General features: G+C 47.5%; 1 non-coding gene across 1 annotated transcript; it reads left to right on the top strand.

Moving 5' to 3' along the window:
• Positions 1-24,348: 24,348 nt before the first annotated feature.
• LOC123433754 lies at positions 24,349-24,487 on the top strand. The gene has a single exon (XR_006625080.1). It is a non-coding gene; the product is annotated as a small nucleolar RNA Z247 (small nucleolar RNA).
• The last annotated feature ends 2,014 nt before the right edge of the window (positions 24,488-26,501 follow it).

The raw sequence follows: 26,501 nt of genomic DNA, 5'->3' as shown, positions 1-26,501 counted from the left end.
GGGCTCCTATAGCTTGAACCCTAGAACACTGACAATATACACAAAGCAGGATTAGGGTTTTACGCTTCCGAGCGGCTCGAACCTGGGTAAATCTCCCCTCGCGCTCGATTGTTAGCTCTGCTCTTGGCGCACCCCTCTCACCCCGCGGTCCCATAGGTGTCTTGTTCTTTGTTGCCCCTACATTCTCTCATAGAATTTGTCTTGCTAGAAGAGGGTGATTGTGTGTAAAGCAAGTTGGGGAGGCCACAAATTAAGAATCATATAGTAGGAATGGAATATCTTGATCTCAACACATGACTAGGTGGTTTTGTCTTAGAAAATGGATGGTTGAAGTGTTGGTTCATTCTTAGTGGTCTCTCTATGGATGAGACGGTAATGGAGGGGTATATATAGTCTTCTCAAAAATCCAACAGTTACAACATTATTTCCCAACTCGATGACACCAAAGTTAAAACTGAGTACTACCAATTGGTGCAAAATGTGCTAACTTTTTGCTTTTTGGTGAGACCGAATGAAACATGTCAGTGAGACCAATTCGGCTTAAGATAGGCAGATCCACTACCTCGGAGGTTCTAGAATCAAAATCTCGGAAATGCCAAAACTCAAATCTCGGCTGCAGAATCTTGGTCAGTCCTTTTCAGTTTCACTCAACACAATCTCGGTTCTATCGAGGTGCTTGGGTTTTGCATCGGCTCTGTCTCCGTGGTACATAAGTGGAATTCTTGGTGGCACAAAATTTCGAGTGTAGGGTTTAACACACGGGGGTTTTGTGAGAATTTTGTTGAGGCTTTTGGTGGCATATCTACAAGCAATTGAGCAACTAGATCATCATCAATAGCTCATCCCCTCTTAATAGTATTGTCTTTCCTGTGGATTGAATTGTGATTAGCTTACATAATACCAAACGTAGAGTCTTCGAGATTTTGCCAATACGGTTTTTTTTGCATCTTTGGGGATCCTTCTCACAATACCTAGCCAATCCATTCATTGAACTTTCCTAAAATATACTTGATAAGATTATTAGTTCCATGAACCATATATCGTTTTTAATTACCAAAACCACCTAGGGAGAAGTTGTGCTTTCACTAGTCTACCAGCACCGAGTGCAATCCCATCGTGATCATGGCAGGCATGTACAGAGGTTTGTCTGCACATCGAGCCCATCGCCTCCTCCTCGTGTTGTTCAATCAGTTACATCAACAACAAGATATGTTTTCGCTATGATAGTTTAGCACTAAGAAAATAAGGAATTTGGTTAAGCATTTGGCGCTTCTCAGAATTGTGGATACAGTACAATGGTCTGAGAGGAGGAAGGAGATCAATTAGGTGCGATGAATCGAAACTTGAGATAATTGGGGTCCTCTAATTGCGAGATTGGGTCCCCAATAATATGGCATGATTGACATTGAGATTAAAGTGCACCAGGAAATCCCCACTGCAAAAAAATAGTATGGAAAACTAGACAATGGTGGGGTTTACGTTGGGAAATATCGGCGGGGAGGCTATTCCTTCAATCGATGGTGCTAGTTGGGGAGGTGGGGGCGAACGAACGATTGTACAAACTCCCCCTTTAGGAGTAAAGATATACCAAATACCAATCAGTGGAAGCATCAAAATATCATTGGCAATATCCATTACCACATCACTAGCAAACATGCATGTGCATTGCAATGAGAAAAATAAATTGTATGCCAGTAACTCAATAAACCATGCTTAAGACCCGATACAAACGCATGTCTTCTATTTTAGTATGATGCCACACTCGTGTTACCGCTTATACTCATTTATCAATTCTTCCCTCTCCAAGAGTGGTGACAATGTTCATGAGATGACAATGCATTTGAATGTGGTGAATTCAAAAGCAATGATGTCGGTCACCGCACGCCCCACAGGTCACTAAACCATTCGAAGATAAGAGAGTGTTTGCCACGCACCTATTTCATATATTGTGCTCATACTTTTGAATTGTATTATTATAATTCTCAAAAAATAGTATTGCCATGTGCTTATTTGATGGATGACGGGCATGTTCTGCAGTTCTATGTATCATGTTTTAGAAAACTACCAAAGGTGAGGATCTACGGAAGGACTCGTGCCAATCCAACAGAATATATTTCTGAAATAAACTTAAGATAAAGGGAGCACCGGGTGTTATTTTGTTATGCTCCAACTTTCTTGGAGAGCTCTTTGTAGAAGTTAATCATGTTGTCTCTTTAGGATTAGGAAAGAAAGCCAAACCGAGTCCTAGTAGTATTAGGATTCCTAGTCCTAGTCTATTTCCATAGTCCCTTGTGCACGTGTATAAAAGACACCCTAGGGGTGTTGATTGGAGCACCAGAAAAACGAAAAGCAATACAAAGCAAAGGCTCGACACGGGCCTTTAGCCATCAAATCCATCGATCAGTTTTATTCGTGTCGCTAGTTACGCAAGTTCCGTCAAGTAGCCGGCCGAAGCAAAAATCGCGTAGGCACGCCTGTACAGCTGCATACGCACGTTCAAAAGCCAACAGTTGGTATCTAGAGCCTCGACGATCTACGATCTACGATGACGGGCAGCGACGCTGAGTCGGTCAAGTCCGGCAGCGGCGGTGCCAAGGCGAACAAGAACGGCGACAAGGTGAAGAAGGGCGTCAAGTCAGCAACCAGTGGTGGAGGAACGAGCGGCGCCAACGTCCAGGCGCATCGCAACATCCCCATCCAGTACCCGATGCTCACTGACGCCAACTTCGGCGTGTGGGCGGTGAAGATGAAGATTATTCGTCGATCCCTTCGAGTATGGGAGGCCATCACGGACGACGACGTCAACGAGGAGCGCGACGAAGGTGCCATGGCCGCCATAGCCCAGTCTGTGCCGGATTCCGTGCTGATGACATTGGCGGAGTTCGAGACGGCAAGAGAGGCGTGGAACGCACTCAAGGAGATGAGGATCGGAGAAGATCACGTTGTTGGGGAACGTCGCATGGGAAACAAAAAATTTCCTAAGGACACGAAGACCTATCATGGTGATGTCCATCTACGAGAGGGGATGTGTGATCTACGTACCCTTGTAGACCGTACAGCAGAAGCGTTAGTGAACGCAGTTGATGTAGTGGAACGTCCTCACGTCCCTCGATCCGCCCCACGAACCGTCCCGCGATCAGTCCCACGATCTAGTGCCGAACGGACGGCACCTCCGCGTTCAGCACACGTACAGCTCGACGATGATCTCGGCCTTCTTGATCCAGCAAGAGAGACAGAGAGGTAGAAGAGTTCTCCGGCAGCGTGACGGCGCTCCGGAGGTTGGTGATGATCTCGTCTTAGCAGGGCTCCGCCCGAGCACCGCAGGAACACGATCTAGAGGTAAAACCGTGGAGATATGTGGTCGGGCTGACGTGGCAAAGTTGTGTCAAATCAGCCCTAAAACCTCAGTATTTATAGGGGGGAGAGGGGGAGCCTTCCCTTGGGGTCCAAGGACCCCTAAGGGCTTCGGTCGAGCCAAGGGGGGCAGCCCTCCCCTTCCAAACCGAGTCCAACTTGGTTTGGAAGGAGGAGTCCTTCCCCCTTTTCCCACCTCCTCTTTTTTTTTCTTTTCTCTTTGATTTTTCTTCCTATGGCGCATAGCGCTCTTTTGGGCTGTCCCACCAACCCACTAAGGGCTGGTGCGCCACCCTCAAAGCCTATGGGCTTCCCCGGGGTGGGTTGCCCCCCCCCCCCCCGGTGAACACCCGGAACCCATTCGTCATTCCCGGTACATTCCCGGTAACTCCGAAAACCTTCCAGTAATCAAATGAGGTCATCCTATATATCAATCTTCGTTTCCGTGATCTCATCCGAGACTCCGAACAACATTCGGTAACCAACCATATAACTCAAATACGCATAAAACAACGTCGAACCTTAAGTGTGCAGACCCTACGGGTTCGAGAACTATGTAGACATGACCCGAGAGACTCCTCGGTCAATATCGAATAGCGGGACCTGGATGCCCATATTGGATCCTACATATTCTACGAAGATCTTATCGTTGGATCCTCAGTGCCAAGGACTCATATAATCCCGTATGTCATTCCCTTTGTCCTTCGGTATGTTACTTGCCCGAGATTCGATCGTCAGTATCCGTATACCTATTTCAATCTCGTTTACTGGCAAGTCTCTTTACTCGTTCCGTAATACAAGATCCCGCAACTTACACTAAGTCACATTGCTTGCAAGGCTTGTGTGTGATGTTGTATTACCGAGTGGGCCCCGAGATACCTCTCCGTCACAGGGAGTGACAAATCCCAGTCTCGATCCATACTAACTCAACGAACACCTTCGGAGATACCTATAGAGCATCTTTATTGTCACCGAGTTACGTTGCGACGTTTGATACACACAAAGTATTCCTCCGGTGTTAGTGAGTTATATGATCTCATGGTCATAGGAACAAATACTTGACACGCAGAAAACAGTAGCAATAAAATGACACGATCAACATGCTACGTCTATTAGTTTGGGTCTAGTCCATCACGTGATTCTCCTAATGACGTGATCCAGTTATCAAGCAACAACACCTTGTTCATAATCAGAAGACACTGACTATCTTTGATCAACTGGCTAGCCAACTAGAGGCTTGCTAGGGACAGTGTTTTGTCTATGTATCCACACATGTATATAAGTCTTCATTCAATTCAATTATAGCATGGATAATAAATGATTATCTTGATACATGAATTATAATAATAACTATATTTATTATTGCCTCTAGGGTATAATTCCAACAGTCTCCCACTTGCACTAGAGTCAATAATCCAGCCCTCACATCATCATGTGAATTACATTGTAATAAATCTAACACCCATACAGTTCTGGAGTTGATCATGCTTTGCCCGTGGAAGAGGTTTAGTCAGTGGGTCTGCTACATTCAGATCCGTGTGCACTTTGCATATATTTACGTCCTCCCCTTCGACGTAGTCGCGGATGAGGTTGAAGCGTCGTTTGATATGTCTGGACTTCTTGTGAAAACGTGGTTCCTTTGCTAGGGAAATGGCACCCGTGTTGTCATAGAACAAGGTTATTGGATTCAGTGCACTTGGCACCACTCCAAGATCCGTCATGAACTGCTTCATCCAGACACCCTCCTTAGCCGCCTCCGAGGCAGCCATGTACTCTGCTTCACATGTAGAATCTGCTACGACGCTTTGCTTGGAACTGCACCAGCTTACCACACCCCCATTAAGAATAAATACGTATCCGGTTTGCGACTTAGAGTCATCCGGATCTGTGTCAAAGTTTGCACCGACGTAACCTTTTGCGGCGAGCTCTTCGTCACCTCCATACACGAGAAACATCTCCTTAGTCCTTTTCAGGTACTTCAGGATATTCTTGACCGTCGTCCAGTGATCCACTCCTGGATTACTCTGGAACCTACCTGCCATACTTATGGCCAGGCTAACGTCCGGTCTTGTGCACAACATTGCATACATGATAGAACCTATGGCTGAAGCATAGGGGATGGTGCGCATATGCTCTCTATCCTCAGCAGTTGCTCGGCACTGAGTCTTACTCAATCTCGTACCTTGTAAAACTGGCAAGAACCCTTTCTTGGACTGTTCCATTTTGAACCTCTTCAAAACTTTATCAACGTATGTGCTTTGTGAATGTCCTATCAGGCGTTTCGATCTATCCCTGTAGATCTTAATGCCTAGAATGTAAGCAGCTTCTCCTAGCACCTTCATAGAGAAACTTTTATTCAAGTAATCCTTTATGCTCTCCAAAAACTCTACGTTGTTTCCAATCAGCAATATGTCATCCACATATAATATTAGAAACGCCACAGAGCTCCCACTCACTTTCTTGTAAATACAAGATTCTCCAACCACTTGTATAAACCCAAATGCTTTGATCACCTCATCAAAGCATTTGTTCCAACTCCGAGATGCTTGCACCAGTCCATAAATGGATCGCTGGAGCTTGCACACCTTGTTAGCATTCTTAGGATCGACAAAACCCTCGGGTTGCATCATATACAACTCTTCCTTAAGGAAACCGTTAAGGAACGCCGTTTTGACATCCATCTGCCAGATTTCATAATCGAAAAATGCAGCTATTGCTAACATGATTCTGACGGACTTAAGCATCGCTACGGGTGAGAATGTCTCATCGTAGTCAACTCCTTGAACCATCCAGAGGGATGAGAGGTTCGAAAACCTCGTCAAGTTCTATCTTCCTCCCACTCAATTCTCTTGAGAGAAACTCCTTCTCGAGAAAAGATCCGTTTTTAGCAACAAACACTTTGCCCTCGGATTTGAGATAGAAGGTGTACCCAACTGTCTCTTTTGGTCAACCTATGAAGATGCACTTTTCCGCTTTGGGTTCCAGCTTTTCAGGCTGAAGCTTTTTGACATAAGCATCACATCCCCAAACTTTAAGAAATGACAACTTTGGCCTTTTGCCATACCATAGTTCGTATGGTGTCGTCTCAACGGATTTTGATGGTGCCCTATTTAAAGTGAATGCAGCTGTTTCTAATGCATAACCCCAAAATGATAATGGCAAATCGGTAAGAGACATCATAGATTGCACCATCTCTAATAAAGGACGACTACGACGTTCGGACACACCATTACGCTGTGGTGTTCCAGGCGGTGTTAACTGTGAAACAATTCCACATTGTTTTAAGTGAGCACCAAACTCGAAACTCAGATATTCACCCCCACGATCAGACTGTAGGAACTTGATCTTCTTGTTACGATGATTTTCAACTTCACTCTGAAATTGCTTGAACTTTTCAAATGTTTCAGACTTATGCTTCATTAAGTAGACATAACCATATCTTCTCAAATCGTCAGTGAAGGTGAGAAAATAACGATATCCGCCGTGTGCCTCTACGCTCATTGGACCACACACATCGGTATGTATGATTTCCAACTAGTCACTTGCACGTTCCATTGTTCCGGAGAACGGAGCTTTAGTCATCTTGCCCATCAGGCATGGTTCGCACGTATCAAGTGAATCAAAGTCAAGTGACTCCAAAATTCCATCGACATGGAGTTTCTTCATGCACTTTACACCAATATGACCTAAGCGGCAATGCCACAAAAATATGGCGCTATCATTGTTAACTCTAACTCTTTTGGTCTCAATGTTATGTATGTGTGTATCACTATCAAGATTCAATATGAACAATCCTCTCACATTGGGTGCATGACCATAAAAGATGTTACTCATAGAAAAAGAACAACCATTATTCTCTGACTTAAAAGAGTAACCGTCTCGCAATAAACAAGATCCAGATATAATGTTCATGCTCAACGCAGGCACTAAATAACAATGATTTAAGTTCATAACTAATCTTGATGGTAACCAAAGTGAAATTGTGCCGACTGCGATTGCATCAACCTTGGAACCATTTCCTACCCGCATCGTCACTTCATCTTTTGCCAGCCTTCGTCTATTCCGCAGTTCCTGTTTCGAGTTCCTAATATGAGGAACAGAACCGGTATCGAATACCCAGGCACTACTACGAGAGCCGGTTAAGCACACATCAATAATATGTATATTAAATATACCTGAGTTTTCTTTGGCCGCCTTCTTATCAGCCAGATACTTGGGGCAATTGCGCTTCCAGTGACCCATACCCTTGCAATAGTAACACTCTGTTCCAGGCTTAGGTCCAGCTTTGAGTTTCTTCGTCGGATTGGCAACAGGCTTGCCGCTCTTCTTTGAATTACCCTTCTTGCCTTTGCTGTTTCTCTTGAAACTAGTGGTCTTATTCACCATCAACACTTGATGCTCTTTACGGAGTTCAGACTCTGCGACTTTCAGCATCGCAAGCAACTCGCCGGGAGACTTGTTCATCCCTTGCATGTTGTAGTTCAACACAAAGCTTTTATAGCTTGGCGGCAGTGATTGAAGGATTCTGTCAATGATAGCTTCTTGCGGGAGTTCAATCCCCATCTCAGCTAGACGGTTTGAGTACCCAGACATTTTGAGCACATGTTCACTGACAGACGAGTTCTCCTCCATCTTGCAAGCATAGAATTTATCGGAGGTCTCATACCTCTCGATCCGGGCGTTCTTCTGAAAGATAAACTTCAACTCCTGGAACATCTCAAATGCTCCATGACGCTCAAAGCGACATTGAAGTCCCGGTTCTAAGCCATACAAGACTGCACATTGAACTACTGAGTAGTCCTCCTTACGTGCTAACCAAGCGTTCTTAACATCCTGATGAGCCGTAGCGGGTGGTTCATCTCCTAGCACAGCATTAAGGACATAATCCTTCTTCCCAGCTTGTAATATTAGCTTAAGATTATGAGCCCAGTCTACAAAGTTGCTACCATCATCTTTCAACTTAGCTTTCTCTAGGAACGTATTAAAATTCAGGGTGACTGTTGCGTGAGCCATGATCTACAACACAAATATATTTGAAGTGGACTTAGACTATTTTCAAGATAATTAGAGTTTAACTTAATCAAATTACTCGCTAAACTCCCACTCAAAAAGTACATCTCTCTAGTCATTTGAGTGGTTCATGATCCACTTACACTAGCTCAAGTCCGATCATCACGTGAGTTGAGCATAGTTTCAGTGGTAAGCATCCCCATGCTAATCATATCATCTACATGATTCATGATCGACCTTTCGGTCTCATGTGTTCCGAGGCCATGTCTGCACATGCTAGGCTCGTCAAGCCTAACCCGAGTGTTCCGCGTGCGCAACTGTTTTGCACCCGTTGTATGTGAACGTTGAGTCTATCACACCCGATCATCACGTGGTGTCTCGAAACGACGAACTGTAGCAACGGTGCACAGTCCGGGAGAACACAATGTCGTCTTGAAATTTTAGTGAGAGATCACCTCATAATGCTACCGTTGTTCTAAGAAAAATAAGGTGCATAAAGGATTAACATCACATGCAATTCATAAGTGACATGATATGGCCATCATCATGTGCTCCTTGATCTCCATCACCAAAGCACCGGCACGATCTTCTTGTCACCGGCGCCACACTATGATCTCCATCAACGTGTCGCCATCGGGGTTGTCGTGCTACTCATGCTATTACTACTAAAGCTACATCCTAGCAAAATAGTAAACGCATCTGCAAGCACAAACGTTAGTTATAAAGACAACCCTATGGCTCGTGCCGGTTGCCGTACCATCGACGTGCAAGTCGATATTATCTATTACAACATGATCATCTCATACATCCAATATATCACATCACATCATTGGCCATATCACATCACAAGCATACCCTGCAAAAACAAGTTAGACGTCCTCTAATTTTGTTGTTGCATGTTTTACGTGGTGACCATGGGTATCTAGTAGGATCGCATCTTACTTATGCAAACACCACAACGGAGATATATGAGTTGCTATTTAACCTCATCCAAGGACCTCCTTGGTCAAATCCGATTCAACTAAAGTTGGAGAAACTGACACCCGCCAGTCATCTTTGAGCAACGGAGTTACTCGTAGCGATGAAACCAGTCTCTCGTAAGCGTACGAGTAATGTCGGTCCGGGCCGCTTCGATCCAACAATACCGCGGAATCAAGAAAAGACTAAGGAGGGCAGCAAAACGCACATCAGCGCCCACAAAAAATTTTGTGTTCTACTCGAGAAGACATCTACGCATGAACCTAGCTCATGATGCCACTGTTGGGGAACGTCGCATGGGAAACAAAAATTTTCCTACGCGCACGAAGACCTATCATGGTGATGTCCATCTACGAGACGGGATGTGTGTTCTACATACCCTTGTAGACCATACAGCAGAAGCGTTAGTGAACGCGGTTGATGTAGTGGAACGTCCTCACGTCCCTCGATCTGCCGCACGAACCGTCCCGCGATCAGTCCCACGATCTAGTGCCGAACGGACGGCACCTCCGCGTTCAGCACACGTACAGCTCGACGATGATCTCGGCCTTCTTGATCCAGCAAGAGAGACGGAGAGGTAGCAGAGTTCTCCGGCAGCGTGACGGCGCTCCGGAGGTTGGTGATGATCTCGTCTCAGCAGGGCTCCGCCCGAGCTCCGCAGAAACGCGATCTAGAGGTAAAACCATGGAGATATGTGGTCGGGCTGCCGTGGCAAAGTTGTGTCAAATCAGCCCCAACACCTCCGTATATATAGGGGGAAGAGGGGGAGCCTTGCCTTGGGGTCCAAGGACCCTTAAGGGCTTCGGCCGAGCCAAGGGGGGCAGCCCTCCCCTTCCAAACCGAGTCCAACTAGGTTTGGAAGGAGGAGTCCTTCCCCCTTTTCCGACGTCCTCTTTTTTTGTTTTCTCTTTGATTTTTCTTCCTATGGTGCATAGGGCTCTTTTGGGCTGTCCCACCAGCCCACTAAGGGCTGGTGCGCCACCCTCAAAGCCTATGGGCTTCCCCGGGGTGGGTTGCCCCCCCGGTGAACACCCGGAACCCAATCGTCATTCCCGGTACATTCCCGGTAACTCCGAAAACCTTCCGGTAATCAAATGAGGTCATCCTATATATCAATCTTCGTTTCCAGACTATTCCGGAAACCCTCGTGACGTCTGTGATCTCATCCGGGACTCCAAACAACATTCGGTAACCAACCATATAACTCAAATACGCATAAAACAACGTGGAACCTTAAGTGTGCAGACCCTGCGGGTTCGAGAACTATGTAGACATGACCCGAGAGACTCCTCGGTCAATATCCAATAGCAGGACCTCGATGCCCATATTGGATCCTACATATTCTACGAAGATCTTATCGTTTGAACCTCAGTGCCAAGGATTCATATAATCTCGTATGTCATTCCCTTTGTCCTTCGGTATGTTACTTGCCCGAGATTCGATCGTCAGTATCCGTATACCTATTTCAATATCGTTTACCGGCAAGTCTCTTTACTCGTTCCGTAATACAAGATCCCGCAACTTACACTAAGTCACATTAGTTGCAAGACTTGTGTGTGATGTTGTATTACCGAGTGGGCCCCGAGATACCTCTCCGTCACACGGAGTGACAAATCCCAGTCTCGATCCATACTAACTCAACCAACACCTTCGGAGATACCTGTAGAGCATCTTTATAGTCACCCAGTTACGTTGCGACGTTTGATACACACAAAGTATTCCTCCGGTGTTAGTGAGTTATATGATCTCATGGTCATAGGAACAAATACTTGACACGCAGAAAACAGTAGCAATAAAATGACACGATCAACATGCTACGTCTATTAGTTTGGGTCTAGTCCATCACGTGATTCTCCTAATGATGTGATCAAGTTATCAAGCAACAACACCTTGTTCATAATCAGAAGACACTGACTATCTTTGATCAACTGGCTAGCCAACTAGAGGCTTGCTAGGGACAGTGTTTTGTCTATGTATCCACACATGTATATAAGTCTTCATTCAATACAATTATAGCATGGATAATAAACGATTATCTTGATACAGGAATTATAATAATAACTATATTTTTTATTGCCTCTAGGGCATAATTCCAACACGCGTCACCAAGGCTCGGGCACAAGTGCTGAAGCGCCAATTTCACAAGTTGCAGATGGAGGAAACTGAATCGGTGAATGACTACGCCATGCATCTTACTACTTTGGTGGGAGAGATCCGCACGCTTGGTGCAAAGCTCGATGAGACCGAGATCGTGGAGAAGTTTTTCAGTTCAATCACTGATATATTCACGTACATCATCGGCACGCTCGAGCAGCTTTACGACATTGACGACATCACCATAACGGAGGCAATCGGACGGCTGCGGACATGGGAAGAGAATGCTCGTGGCTGTCGGAAAGGCAAAGGAGGAGGTAGTGACCAACCCATGTACTCGCGCGCAGATTGGGATGCCCCAAGTAGCAAAGGAAGGCGTGACGGTGGCGAAGGCTCAAGCAACACGAAGGGCGATGGACAAACCGGAAAAGGCAAAGGAAAAGGCAAACCACAAGGTCGTGGTAAGGCGGGCCAATCTAAAGAGCAGAAACCACGGAACTTGGACTTGTCTGAGGTCAAGTGCTATAACTGCAATAAGATGGGTCACTTTGCGAAGGATTGTCCAAAGCCTAACAAGCGGTAGATCAAGGCAAATTTGGCAAAGCAGGAAGACGAAGGTCCAGGTCTTCTGATGGCCGAAGTTTGTGATCTCGCTGAAATGGTGGTTGTGAAACCAAGCCGGAAGATTTGGACACGTTAACTTCTATGCCTTGAAGAAGATGTCAAAGATGGAGATGGTATCCGGGATGCCAGTTATCGACCATGTTGATCGAGTATGTGACGGGTGCTTGGTTGGAAAACAGCACCGCAAGCCATTCCTGCTCAGTCTACCTATCGTGCAAGTGATGCGCTCGAGCTGCTCCATTGTGATCTATGTGGCCCTATCACCCCGGCAACTCACGCTGGAAAGAAGTATTTCTTCCTTGTGGTAGACGACTACTCGAGATATATGTGGTTCGTTCTCCTACGGTCTAAAGATGAGGCGTTTGAAGCATTCAAGAAGCTGAAGGCTGCAACAGAGATGGAACACAAGTTGAAGGTTCGCGCTCTACGGACAGATCGCGGCGGAGAGTTTACGTCGAATGAGTTCAACGACTACTGCGAGAAGATTGGCATAAAGAGGTTCCTCACGGCACCTTAGACGCCGCAGCAGAATGGAGTCGTTGAAAGGCGCAATCGAACCGTCGTTGACATGGCAAGGAGTTTACTCAAGAGCAAGAACCTGCCGGGGACTTTTTGGGGAGAAGCTGTCTCGACGGCGGTCTATCTTCTCAACAGGGCTCCAACGAAGGCGGTGATCGGCAAGACTCCGTATGAAGCAATTTACGGACGTAAGCCGAATGTGTCTCATCTAAGGACATTCGGGTGCGTGGCACATGTGAAGACGGCGGAGCCGCACCTCTCAAAGCTTGCCGATCGTAGCACCAAGATGGTGTTCACCGGATACGAGAGAAGTTCCGGCACCAAGGCATACCGCTTATGTGATCCACAAACCAAGCGTTTACGGATTTCACGCGACATCGTGTTTGAAGAAAACCAACCGTGGAATTGGAGCGCCGCAGCCGACGATGCTCCAAACAGTAACATATTTGCAGTTGAATTTCCATCTGACGATGATGGAGGAGAAGATGTCCAGGTGGTTGGCAAGACGCCCAACCAAGGTGACCACAATGGTAGTGATCATCATGGTGCCGACACCGACGACGACGCGCATAGGTCGCAAGGAGATAGCGACAACGCCGCGCATGACACAGGCGGAGATCTCGACGACAACATCGACAACGAGGCGCATAGTGACGACGACAATCTAGATGATGGTCATGGTCACGACGACTACGCCGACGACATGGATGTCGATGACACACGAGGGTCTCAGCTGTCTTCCTCAAGTGCATCAACATCGACACAATTTGTGTCACCTCCTTCGCAAGCCACAACAGATTCCTCAGGGCCTCGTCGCTACAAGACCCTCAAGAAAGTCTACAAGTAAACAAAGCCAGTTACGCTCGAATACTCCGGACTATGTCTTTTCGGAGTTGAGGAGCCGGCGAACTTCGTAGAGGCGAGCAAAAGTCCTAGCTGGATGCACGCCATGGATGAGGAGATGAAGGCAATTGAGAGCAATGGCACGTGGACTTTGGTAACCCGACCTACAAACCAAAAGACGATAGGTTTGAAGTGGGTTTACAAGTTAAAGAAGGACACAGAGGGTGCCATTGTGAAGTACAAGGCAAGACTCGTTGCAAAGGGCTACGTTCAACGTCAAGGAGTTGACTATGATGAGGTGTTTGCACCGGTTGCTCGAATCGAGACGGTGAGAGTGCTCCTAGCTTTGGCTGCACAAGAGGATTGGAAGGTTCATCATATGGATGTTAAATCCGCATTCCTCAACGGCGATCTCACAGAAGAAGTGTACGTGGAACAACCCCTCGGCTACCAGAAGAAAGGCACAGAAGGGAATGTTTACAAGCTCAAGAAGGCACTTTACGGGTTGAAGCAAGTGCCAAGAGCTTGGAACTCAAAGTTAGACCGAAGTCTGGTCTCGCTCGGGTTCAAGAGATGTCCCCTCGAGCACGCAGTCTATACAAAGAACTCCAAAGGCTCAAACCTGCTAGTTGGAGTTTATGTCGATGATCTGATTATCACCGGAGATAGCGTACAAGAAATTGAACGTTTCAAGGCGCAAATGAAGAACAAGTTTAGCATGAGTGATCTGGGATTACTCAGCTATTACTTGGGCATCGAAGTGAAGCAAAGCTCCACAGAGATTTCCCTATGTCAATCGGCTTACGCGGTCAAGTTATTGGACAAGTGTGACATGTCAGATTGCTACGCGACACAAGTTCCAATGGACCAACGTCACAAGTTGAGCAAGCGTAGCTCAAATCCGCCAGTGGAAACCATAATGTGTCGAAGCGTTGTGGGCAGCCTAAGATATTTGGTGCATACCCAACCTGACTTGGCTTATTCAGTCGGGATCGTGAGTCGTTTCATGGAGAATCCGACAACCGAGCACATGAGCGCGGTCAATCAAATCTTGCGCTATGTGAAGGCACCATTAATCTTGGTTGCACGTACAGAAAGGGAAAGGAAGGATTGATCCTTCGTGGATATTCAGATAGCGACATGGCAGGTGATGTTGATGACCGAAAGAGCACAACGGGCATAGTTTTCTACCTTGGCCCGAATCCGATTAGTTGGAATTCTCAGAAGCAAAAGGTGGTGGCACTGTCTTCATGCGAGGCAGAATACATAGCGGCAAGCACGGCGGCTTGTCAAGCAGTGTGGCTGAGAAGACTCCTAGCTATTCTTGCAAAGCGGGAGGTGCAGAAGGTGTCACTGAAGATCGATAACCAAGCTGCAATCTTGTTGTGCAAAAATCCGGTTCATCACGAAAGGAGCAAGCACATAGATACCGGTTCCACCATATCCGGGAGTGCATTGAAGAAGGTTTGATCGAGGTTCAACATGTGAAGATGAAAGACCAACTTGCCGATATTTTCACCAAGTCCCTCGGTCGACAGAAGTTCATCGAGACGAGGAGGAAAGTCGGAGTGCAAGAAGTGAAGTCAAGCAACAAGATTAAGGAGGTGAATGTAGAAGTTAATCATGTTGTTTCTTTAGGATTAGGAAACAAAGCCAAACCGAGACCTAGTAGTATTAGGATTCCTAGTCCTATTCTATTTCCATAGTCCCTTGTGGACGTGTATAAAAGACACCCTAGGGGTGTTGACTGTAACACCAGAAAAACGAAAAGCAATACAAAGCAAAGGCTCGACACGGCCCTTTAGCCATCAAATCCATGGATCAGTTTTATTCGTGTCGCTAGTTACGCAAGTTCCGTCAAGTAGCCGGTCGAAGCAAGAATCGCGTAGGCACGCCTGTACAGCTGCATACGCACGTTCAAAAGCCAACACTCTTGTTCAAGGGGCATGCAGCCATGCATATGTGTTGAAATTTGGAGGTGGGCCTTAGGCCCACTAGAGAATTTCAGAAAATCTACAAGGGCCCATGTAGGTGGTGGCATGGCAAGGTGGTGGGAGTTTAGTCCCACCCCGCTAGTGGAGGAGAGTTTGGACCCCTTTATAAGGGTCTCTCTTCCACATGCTATTGGAGAGTGAGAAGAGAAGGTGCCCTCGCGCACTCCTCCTCCGCCGCCCGCCTCGCCACGCCACGCCTCGTCACGACGCGACGCGGGAATGAGCCGAGCCGAGCTCATACCTACGCGCTTATTTTTGCCGGTCAGGAACGGAGAATACGTAACGGACAAGGCACGATCCGAGACGTCGGATCGTGATCGTTACCGACTCGGACGTGGTATTGGCCCACGTCTCTCCACCCGAGCCGCCTTTATAAGCATGCGATCGCCTACCCTAGCCGTCACGAAATCAGATCACATCTGCCTCACGCGTTCGTTCCTTGAACTGCTGCTGCCGCCGGCGACTCCGTCCCGTTTACCGCGTACACGGTCGACGGGAGAGCAGGCCTCCGAAACCTCGCCTCTCCAGTTCCTGTACGGGAGAGGGGCGATTAGGTTTTTGGGGAGCGATCACGCGACTGCTCGCCTCCGTCCGTCTGCTTCGTCTACGTCCGCGTCGCCCTCGTCATCGCCATGTCTTCACCAAGCGAAGCTGATCGTCTCCGCGAGGAAGCCGAGAAGAAGACGGCAGAGGATACTGCCTCTGCCGCCGCCGCCGCTGCTGCTGCTACGGCCAACTGGCCGATTGGAGGGTATGACTCGTTTATCCTCTTGTTCGTATTTATTCTAGCAGTACTACTTGTTTGCATAGATGTATCCACTATATGCGTAGTATGTGCTAGGTTAGCTCAAGATCAGTATGTCATTAGTCTAGTCAATGCCATGCTAGTTATTGTTTTGTGGATTAATCTACTCGGAAAATTGCCTATTTACTCAACAATATGTGTGCTTCTCGGATCTTCGCTTCAATTGGTACGTGGTTGGTTTTGTTACTGACGACCAGACACATACAAAGACACAAAACGTTTCCAAGAGTATATAACTATATATTAAACCAATATACTTAAATTATCGTAGCACCTATAGTCCTCTCGTCTCTCCCCCACGAGATGTCGCTGCCGCTATTATATTTGCAGCCGCCGCTAAATATCCTTGCCAAGCGGCCATGATCACCCGACGGCGTGGAACCACTAGCGACCAGCGCCCCCACGAAAGCGTTGCCGCTGTTGTATTTGCAGCCGCCGCTAGATCTCCTTACCAAGCAGCCATGATCACCCGACGGCGCGAAACCACTAGCCACCAGCGCCCTACGCAAGCTGGCGTCGCTTGCAGCCCCACATGCGCACCTCCTCTCCCGCCTGTTGGTCGCATCCAGGTGCTCGCAGTTGCCTTCATTCGCGCGACCACAAGAGAAGGAGCTCCCACAGTCACGCAAGCGGCCACCAGGAGGCGAGCTCTCATGCGAGCTGAGCATCGCAGCTCCTCGTTGGAGCCGTCCAGCAGACCGCTGGCCCCCTTCATGTCCTCTTTCATTGCTCTGTCCTTCCCTTTTCCCCTCTTGTCTCGCTCCCTCTCTCATGTTCAAACAGGGAACCACGCCAACTGCCATGGACCTCGACGTCCTAGCGACCGCTGCTTCCATTCTCTATGCAGCATCTCCAACCCTCGCCACCAACTTACCGGACCAGCAGCATGTCATTGTCGTGCAATGCCTCCCTCCCTCTCCCTCTCTTGGTTACCTTGTGGAGACTGTTAGACACATTGTACAGGATACGGTTGTTAGTTGATGTATCTTAAACCGATTCTATCTCTTTTCTTGATCTCCCGTATCTCATGTAACCTCTTGATAGATTCTGTTGAAATTTGGAGGTGGGCCTTAGGCCCATTAGAGAATTTCAAAAAAATTTACAAGGGCCCATGTAGGTGGTGGCATGACAAGGTGGTGGGAGTTTAGTCCCACCCCACTAGTGGAGGAGAGTTTGGACCCCTTTATAAGGGTCTATCTTCCACATGCTATTGGAGAGTGAGAAGAGAAGGTGCCCTCGCGCACTCCTCCTCCGCCTCGCCCCGCCGCGGGTTGCGGGAATGAGCCGATCTCATACCTACGCGCTTATTTTTGCCGGTCAGGAACGGAGAATACGTAACGGACAAGGCACGATCCGAGACGTCGGATCGTGGCCGTTACCAACTCGGACGTGGGTTCGGCCCACGTCTCTCCACCCAGCCGCATTTATAAGCACGCGATTGCCTACCCTAGCCGTCACGAAAATAAGATCACATCTGCCTCACGCGTTCGTTCCTTGAACTGCTGCTGCCGCCGGCGACTCCGTCCCGTTTACCGCGTACACGATCGACGGGAGAGCAGGCCTCCGAAACCTCGCCTCTCCGGTTCCTGTACGGGAGAGGGGCGATTAGGTTTTTGGGGAGCGATCACGCGACTGCTCGCCTCCGTCCGTCTGCTTCGTCTACGTCCGCGTTGCCATCGTCATCGCCATGTCTTCACCATGCGAACCTGACCGTCTCCGCGAGGAAGCCGAGAAGAAGACGGCAGAGGATACTGTCGCCGCCGCCGCCGCTGCTACGGCCAACTGGCCGATTGGAGGGTATGACTCGTTTATCCTCATGTTCGTATTTATCCTAGCTGTACTACTTATTTGCATAGATGTATCCACTATATGCGTAGTATGTGCTAGGTTAGCTCAAGATCAGTATGTCATTAGTCTAGTCAATGCCATGCTAGTTATTATTTCGTGGATTAATATACTCGGAAAATTGCCTATTTACTCAACAATCCAAAAACCTAATGTCTGTAGGAATTTTTCGAGTAATGGTTTTGCTGTTGCACTGAAACCGGATAAGTTTACCGGTACTTTTTTCAAGCGTTGGCAAACGAGAACCACCTTATGGCTCACGGCTATGAACGTGTTCTGGGTAGCCGGTATCACTCCTACGGAAACTATCACTCCTGAACAGGAGAAGATGTTTAAGGAGGCCACCGTCCTATTCCTTGGAGCAGTCATTTGCGTGATCGGAGATAAGCTGGTTGATGCATATTTACATATGCATGTTGCCAAGGACTTGTGGGAGGCGCTCGAATCTAAATTCGGGGCCACCGACGCTGGGAGTGAGATGTATGTTATGGAGCAGTTCCACGATTACAAGATGGTTGACAACCGTTCTGTATTGGAACAAGCTCATGAGATAATGTGCATAGCTAAGGAACTTGAGGTTCTTAAGTGCAATTTGCCGGGCAAGTTTGTCGCGGGCTATATAATTGCTAAGCTCCCTAATTCCTGGAGGAACTTTGCTACTACTCTGAAACATCAGAGGCGTGAGTTCTCAGTAGAGGACATCATCGACCATCTGAGTGTTGAGCAGAACTCGAGAGCAAAGGACTCCAATGGAAAAGCGGTGGAAAGCTCTTCTGCTGCCAATATGGTACATCAGAGGAACTTCAATTCTCACAAGCCCAAGGGAAAGAACTCTGTCCAACAGAATACCGACTTCAAGAAGAAGGGGACGAAGCCCTTCAAGAAGAATAAGAAGGGAGATGGCTGCTATACTTGTGGTTCAGAGGAACATTGGGCGAAAAAATGCCCAAACAAGTACAAGAAGCCGGCGCAGGACTCCAAGTCTGCAAACATGATTGTGGGCAACAATGAAAGTGGTGCATCTGGGTACGGTAATTTACTTACTGTATTTGCAGTTTGTCAGTCCACCGATTGGTGGGTGGACACGGGTGCAAATATTCATGTGTGTGCTGACTTATCATTGTTCTCTTCTTTTCAGGCCACCGGTCGCGGGTCCGTATTGATGGGGAATGGCGCGAGTGCTTCTGTTCTTGGTGTTGGCACGGTCGATTTGAAGTTTACTTTGGGAAGGATCGTGCAGCTGAAGAACGTGCAGCATGTCCCCGCCATCAAGAAGAATCTCGTTAGTGGCTCCCTTCTGTGTAGAGAAGGGTTTAAGTTGGTGTTCGAGTCTAATAAAGTAGTAGTTACGAAATATGGACTTTTCGTTGGAAAAGGTTATGAATGCGGAGGTATGTTCCGCCTTTCTCTAGCAGATTTTTGTAATAAAGTCGTGAACAATATTCATTCGAGTGTTAATGAATCTGAAGTTTGGCATTCACGTCTTTGTCACATAAGTTTCGGTGTTATGTCGCGGCTAGCAAAACTGAATTTAATCCCAACTTTCACTTTAGCCAAAGGTTCTAAGTGCCACTCGTATGTGCAAGCAAAGCAACCTCGCAAGCCTCACAAGGCTGCAGAGGAGAGACACTTGGCACCATTAGAACTCATACATTCCGATCTTGTGAGATGAATGGTGTGTTGACTAAAGGTGGAAAGAAATACTTCATGACATTGATAGATGATTCCACTAGATTTTGCTATGTGTATCTGTTAAATACTAAAGATGAGGCTCTACACTACTTTAAAATCTATAAGGCAGAAGTTGAGAATCAACTTGAAAAGAAAATTAAACGAGTCCGGTCTGATCGTGGTGGAGAGTACTTCTCAAACGAATTTGATTCATTTTGTGCGGAACACGGCATTATTCATGAGAGGACGCCTCCCTATTCACCCCAGTCAAACGGGGTTGCCGAGCGCAAAAACCGTACTCTAACTGATTTGGTTAACGCCATGTTAGATACATCGGGTTTATCCAAGGCATGGTGGGGGGAGGCTATATTGACCGCGTGTCATGTCCTGAATAAAGTTCCTACAAAAGATAATGAGATCACTCCCTACGAGGAGTGGTCGAAGAGAAGGACGACACTCTCGTACTTACGTACTTGGGGCTGCTTGGCGAAAGTCAATGTACCGATCCCCAAGAAGCGTAAGCTTGGACCAAAGACTGTGGATTGCGTTAATTTGGGATACGCTAAGAATAGCGTAGGCTATTGATTTCTAGTAGTGAAATCTGAGGTACCTGACGTGAAGGTCGGTACAATAATGGAGTCGAGGGATGCTACATTCTTTGAGGATATATTTCCCATGAGAGATATGCAAAGCACTTCTAGACAGGAATCTGAGATAACTCCTGAGCCTGCCATTCCTATGGAATATTATGAACAAACACATGATGAAAATCCTGAGGAGAATGACGAGTAAGCCCGTGGTAGGGGCAAGAGACAAAGGACTGCAAAGACCTTTGGTGATGATTTCTTCGTATACCTCGTGGATGATAATCCCACTTCTATTTCAGAAGCGTATGCTTCTCCAGATGCTGATTACTGGAAAGCTGCGGTCCGTAGCGAGATGGATTCCATCATGGCTAACGGGACATGGGAAATCACTGATCGTCCCTATGGTTGCAAACCATTGGGATGCAAGTGGGTGTTCAAAAAGAAGCTTAGGCCCGATGGTACGATTGAAAAGTACAAGGCTAGGCTTGTGGCCAAGGGCTATGCCCAGAAAGAAGAGGAAGATTTGTTCGATACTTATTCACCTGTGGCTAGACTGACCACCATTAGAGTACTACTCTCATTGGCGGCCTCTCATGGTCTTCTCGTTCATCAAATGGACGTTAAGACGGCTTTCCTGAATGGAGAGCTAAATGAGGAAATCTATATGCAACAGCCAGATGGCTTTGTGATAAAAGGACAGGAAGGAAAGGTGTGTAAGTTGCTGAAATCTTTATATGGTCTGAGACAAGCACCTAAGCAATGGCATGAGAAGTTTAATACAACTCTGACATCTGTTGGCTTCGTTGTTAATGAAGCTGACAAATGTGTATACTATCGCCATGGTGGGGGCGAAGGAGTTATATTGTGCTTGTATGTTGATGACATACTGATATTTGGAACCAACCTCAAAGTAATTGAGGAGGTTAAGTCTTTTCTGTCTCAAAACTTTGAGATGAAGGACCTTGGGGTGGCTGATGTTATCTTGAACATCAAGCTGTTGAGAGATGATGAGGGTGGGATTACACTTCTGCAATCCCACTAGGTTGATAAGATTTTGAGTCGCTTTAGATATTCAGACTGCAAAATTTGTCAAACACCATATGATCCTAGTGTGCTTATTCGAAAGTTTAAAGGCACAGCTATAGATCAATTGAGATTCTCTCAAATTATCGGTTCACTTATGTACCTAGCTAGCGCAACGAGGCCTGACATCGCGTTTGCTGTGAGCAAACTTAGCCGGTTTGTTGCAAACCCGGGCGATGTTCATTGGCGCGCTGTTGAAAGAATTATGCGCTACTTGAAAGGTACTGTCAACCACGGGCTTCACTATACGGGATTCCCATCGGTACTTGAAGGGTATAGTGATGCGAATTGGATCTCTGATGCTGATGAGATGAAGGCTACCACTGGGTATATGTTTACTTTTGGGGGTGGTGCTGTTTCCTGGAAGTCTTGCAAGCAAACGATCTTAACGAGATCGACAATGGAAGCAGAATTAACAGCATTAGACACATCTGGTGTCGAAGCAGAATTTCTTCGAGATCTTTTGATGGACTTACGTGTGGTTGAGAAGCCGGTTCCGGCTATCCTTATGAACTGTGATAATGAGACGGTTATTGTTAAAGTGAAGAGTTCAAAGGACAATATGAAGTCCAACAAACATATAAGAATGAGATTGAAGTCTGTCAGACGTTTGAGAAACTCCGGAGTGATAGCGCTAGATTATATCCAAACGGCTAAGAATCTGGCAGATCCCTTTAATAAAGGGCTATCACGTGTTTTGATAGATAGTGCATCGAGGGAGATGGGTATGAGACCCACATGAGTTGCCATGGTAGTAACCCAACCTATATGATCGGAGATCCCGTGAAGTAGGACCTGGGAAAACAAGCCAGTGGTGAACTGAGGAGAGTAACTTTACTAACCCACTCCGTTGGAGATGCAATACTCTCGGATACTGTACGGTAGGATGACTACTGTCTTAATGTGTTCTAAAGCTTATATGTAAGCAAGATGCTGTCCTACAGAGCGATCTTTGGAGGAACACACCTATATGAGCTTGACTGCTGGTCACAGTCTATGAGGTTTGGTTGATCTCTAGTAAACTCATGAATAGGCTACGAGTGTGACTAATATGCTCCACCCGAGGGGTCACCTTCGGCAGTCTAGTACTAGTAAGACTTGTGGTGAAGCTCTTTTACGCCAAGCTGACAATTCAAGGCATAGTCCATTGTTCAGTTGTAAAGGAGTGTAGCTACTTGTTCTAGTTGAAGCTCAACCTTAATAGGTCTTCACTGAAATGCTGGTATATTAAAACAGTGATTGGAACGAGGGAACATGATGTGCCCTTGAGATCTGGTGGGGGATTGTTGAAATCTGGAGGTGGGCCTTAGGCCCATTAGAGAATTTCAGAAAAATCTACAAGGGCCCATGTAGGTGGTGGCATGACAAGGTGGTGGGAGTTTAGTCCCACCCCTCTAGTGGAGGAGAGTTTGGACCCCTTTATAAGGGTATGTCTTCCACATGCTATTGGAGAGTGAGAAGAGAAGGTGCCCTCGCGCACTCCTCCTCCGTCGCCCGCCTCACCACGCCACGCCTCGCCTCGTCACGACGCGCCGCGGGTTGCGGGAATGAGCCGAGCCGAGCTCATACCTACGCGCTTATTTTTGCCGGTCAGGAACGGAGAATACGTAACGGACAAGGCACGATCCGAGACGTCGGATCGTGGCCGTTACCAACTCGGACGTGGGTTCGGCCCACGTCTCTCCACCCAGCCGCCTTTATAAGCACGCGATTGCCTACCCTAGCCGTCACGCAAATCAGATCACATCTGCCTCACGCATTCGTTCCTTGAACTTCTGCTGCCGCCGGCGACTCCGTCCCGTTTACCGCGTACACGGTCGACGGGAGAGCATGCCTCCGAAACCTCGCCTCTCCGGTTCCTGTACGGGAGAGGGGCGATTAGGTTTTTGGGGAGCAATCACGCGACTGCTCGCCTCCGTCCGTCTGCTTCGTCTACGTCCGCGTCGCCCTCGTCATCGCCATGTCTTCACCAAGCGAAGCTGACCGTCTCCGCGAGGAAGCCGAGAAGAAGACGGCAGAGGATACTGCCGCCGCCGCCGCTGCTGCTACGGCCAACTGGCCGATTGGAGGGTATGACTCGTTTATCCTCATGTTCGTATTTATCCTAGCAGTACTACTTATTTGCATAGATGTATCCACTATATGCGTAGTATGTGCTAGGTTAGCTCAAGATCAGTATGTCATTAGTCTAATCAATGCCATGCTAGTTATTATTTCGTGGATTAATATACTCGGAAAATTGCCTATTTACTCAACAGATTCTGCCTTGTACTCCAAGATATTTGTGATATAAATACATTGCGGCCCGAGACAAAGGGTTCTACGCTTCATCACATGGTCATCAGAGCACTTCCTCTCGACGCCTAGCTACCGAGAAAGAGAACTTGCTCCATTGATCGCAGAGAGAGTCGACGATGATAGGCCCCGTTCTCCCCACCATTACATCCACCCAAATCACATCCGCCGCGCCCTCATCCTGCTCCAACACCTCACTCTCTCTCGGTCCACCTCCATCAGAGAAGCTCACCAGAACGAACTTTCTTCTTTGGAAGGCCGTCGTGCTACCCCAGATCAAGGGAGCACAGATGGAACACTTCCTCGACGCCGCAAGCCCGGCGCCTCCCGCCACCATCTCCATCACCAAGGATGGGAAGGAATGCAGGTCTTCAACTACGCCAGATCAATCTGGTATGCGCAGCAGCAGCAGGTACAAGGATACCTGATGGGATCTCTCTCGAGAGAGGTTCTCGCGCACGTGGCGATGCTTCAGACGCCGAACGAGGTATGGACTTCCATCCACGCCATGTTTGCTGCACAAACACAAGCCCAAAAGATCAACACCAGGATGGACCTCACCAATCTGCAAAAAGGTAACCTAACCATGGCAGAATATCTTGGAAAGATCAAAACCCTCACCGATGAAGTTGCCTGCGCCGATGCACCGCTCGGAGATGCTGAGATCATCTCTCACGTCATCGCCGGCCTTGACATCGACTACAATCCCGTGATCTCCGCCTTGGCCGCACGGGTCGAACCGGTCACGGTCCAGGAGCTCTACAACCAACTTCTAAGCTTCGACGCCCGGCGCAGTATGCTGCAGCGATCCAATCTACGTCAATCCTCTGTCCACGCCGCCTCCCGCAGACGTGGCCGTGGGCGTGGACATCACGGACGCGGACGCGGAAGCGGCGGTGGAGGATGCGCCGGACACCAGGGCCAGCCTCGCCATGGTAGTGCTGGTGACCGTGGCGGCGGTGATCGCGGCGGTGGCTACACCAACAGCAACAACGGTGGCGGCTACAACAGCAATCGCTGACCAAGGTGCCAACTTTGCAAGAAGCCGGGCCACGAAGTCATTGACTGCTGGCACCGGTATGATGACGACTACACACCCGAGACACGCCAAGCTGCTGCCGCCACACGGGAACACGGTGGAGCCTATGGTGAGACGGTTTGGTACGCCGACTCCGGCGCCACAGATCACGTCACAAATGAGCTAGAGAAGCTGGCTCTCCGGGAGAGGTACCACGGCAACGATCAGATTCACACCGCAAGTGGTGGAGGAATGGATATTCTTCACATTGGGCAATCCTCTATTAATTCCCCTAGTCTCAAACGTGACCTTGATCTTAAAGATGTTCTCCATGTTCCACAAGCCGATAAAAACCTAGCCTCCATGTCACGTTTGACATCGGACAACAATATCTTTTTTGAAACTCATCCTACCTATTTTTTCTTTAAGGATCGGGCAACGAGGGAACTCATCCATCGCGGTAGATAAATTGGAGGACTATACCCCATCACATCAAGAGTCTTTAATCGACAGCGTCGTCGCCAAGTTTACTCCACCACCAAGCCGTCACTAGCCAGATGGCACCAGAGATTAGGGCATCCTTCCTCAAATATAGTTAAGCAAGTAGTCAATAAAGGCAATCTTGCATTGTCAAATAGTTCCAATACAGAGTCTGTTTGTGAAGCTTGTCGATGTGCCAAGAGTCACCAAGTTCCATATCCTTTGTCAAATAGTGTGTCTCATGCTCCTTTAGAGCTTATTTTCAGTGATGTATGGGGTCATGCAAGAGATTCTTTTGGTAGAAAGAAATATTATGTCAGTTTCATCGATGATTACAGCAAGTTCACATGGATCTATTTGCTCAAAAACAAATCTGAAGTTTTTTCTGTCTTTCAAGAATTCCAAACACTTGTGGAGAGACAATTTGATAAAAAGATTCTTGCAGTCCAAAGTGACTGGGAGGAGAGTACGAAAAACTTCACTCCTTCTTTCTTAGCATTGGGATTATTCACCATGTCTCTTGTCCCTATGCTCATCAACAAAATGGCTCGGCCGAACGAAAACACCGTCATATTGTTGAAGTTGGCCTATCCCTTCTAGCTCATGCATCCATGCCACTTAAATATTGGGATGAGGCCTTTATCACAGCCACATACCTTATCAATCGTTTGCCTAGTCGATTCATTGGCAACACTACTCCATTAGAACGTTTGTTTCATCAAAAACCAGACTATAGTTCTCTCAAAATCTTTGGGTGTGCATGTTACCCAAATCTTCGTCCCTATAACCATCATAAACTAGAGTTTCGATCCACCCAATGTGTGTTCCTTGGTTATAGTAATCTCCATAAAGGCTACAAGTGTCTACACATCTTATCCGGTCGTACTTATATTTCCCGTGATGTTATCTTTGATGAAACAATGTTTCCCTTTGCCAAACTCCATCCTAATGCGGGAGCTCTTTTGCGTGCCGAAATCTCCCTCCTTTCCGAGCCTATTCCATCTTCCAGTCACGGGGGTGAATTAATTAAGACTAATCCTGTGGAAAATATCTTTGAATCTGCTGAAACTGACGCTGAAAATGCAGCTATAGGGCGTTATTTCATGTCTCCAGATGCAGCCAAATTCGTCGCGGAACTCCAAGTAGATCTTCTGGCTGCTGCAGCTCCTGACGGCGGGCGATCCGAGTCTGCCAGTCAGCCCGACGCGGAGACCGAGGCGGATTCTCCCGCGCCACCTGCCAGCACACTACGTGCGGTGCCCACCCGCGTCAGCGCCGCGCCAACCGCCCGCAACCGCGTG

The sequence above is a fragment of the Hordeum vulgare genome, chromosome 2H (assembly GCF_904849725.1).
Source record: "Hordeum vulgare subsp. vulgare chromosome 2H, MorexV3_pseudomolecules_assembly, whole genome shotgun sequence".
In the NCBI taxonomy this organism is placed as follows: domain Eukaryota; kingdom Viridiplantae; phylum Streptophyta; class Magnoliopsida; order Poales; family Poaceae; genus Hordeum; species Hordeum vulgare.
The sequence above is the reverse complement of the archived record's forward strand: the minus strand, read 5'-3'. Positions and strand labels throughout refer to the sequence as shown.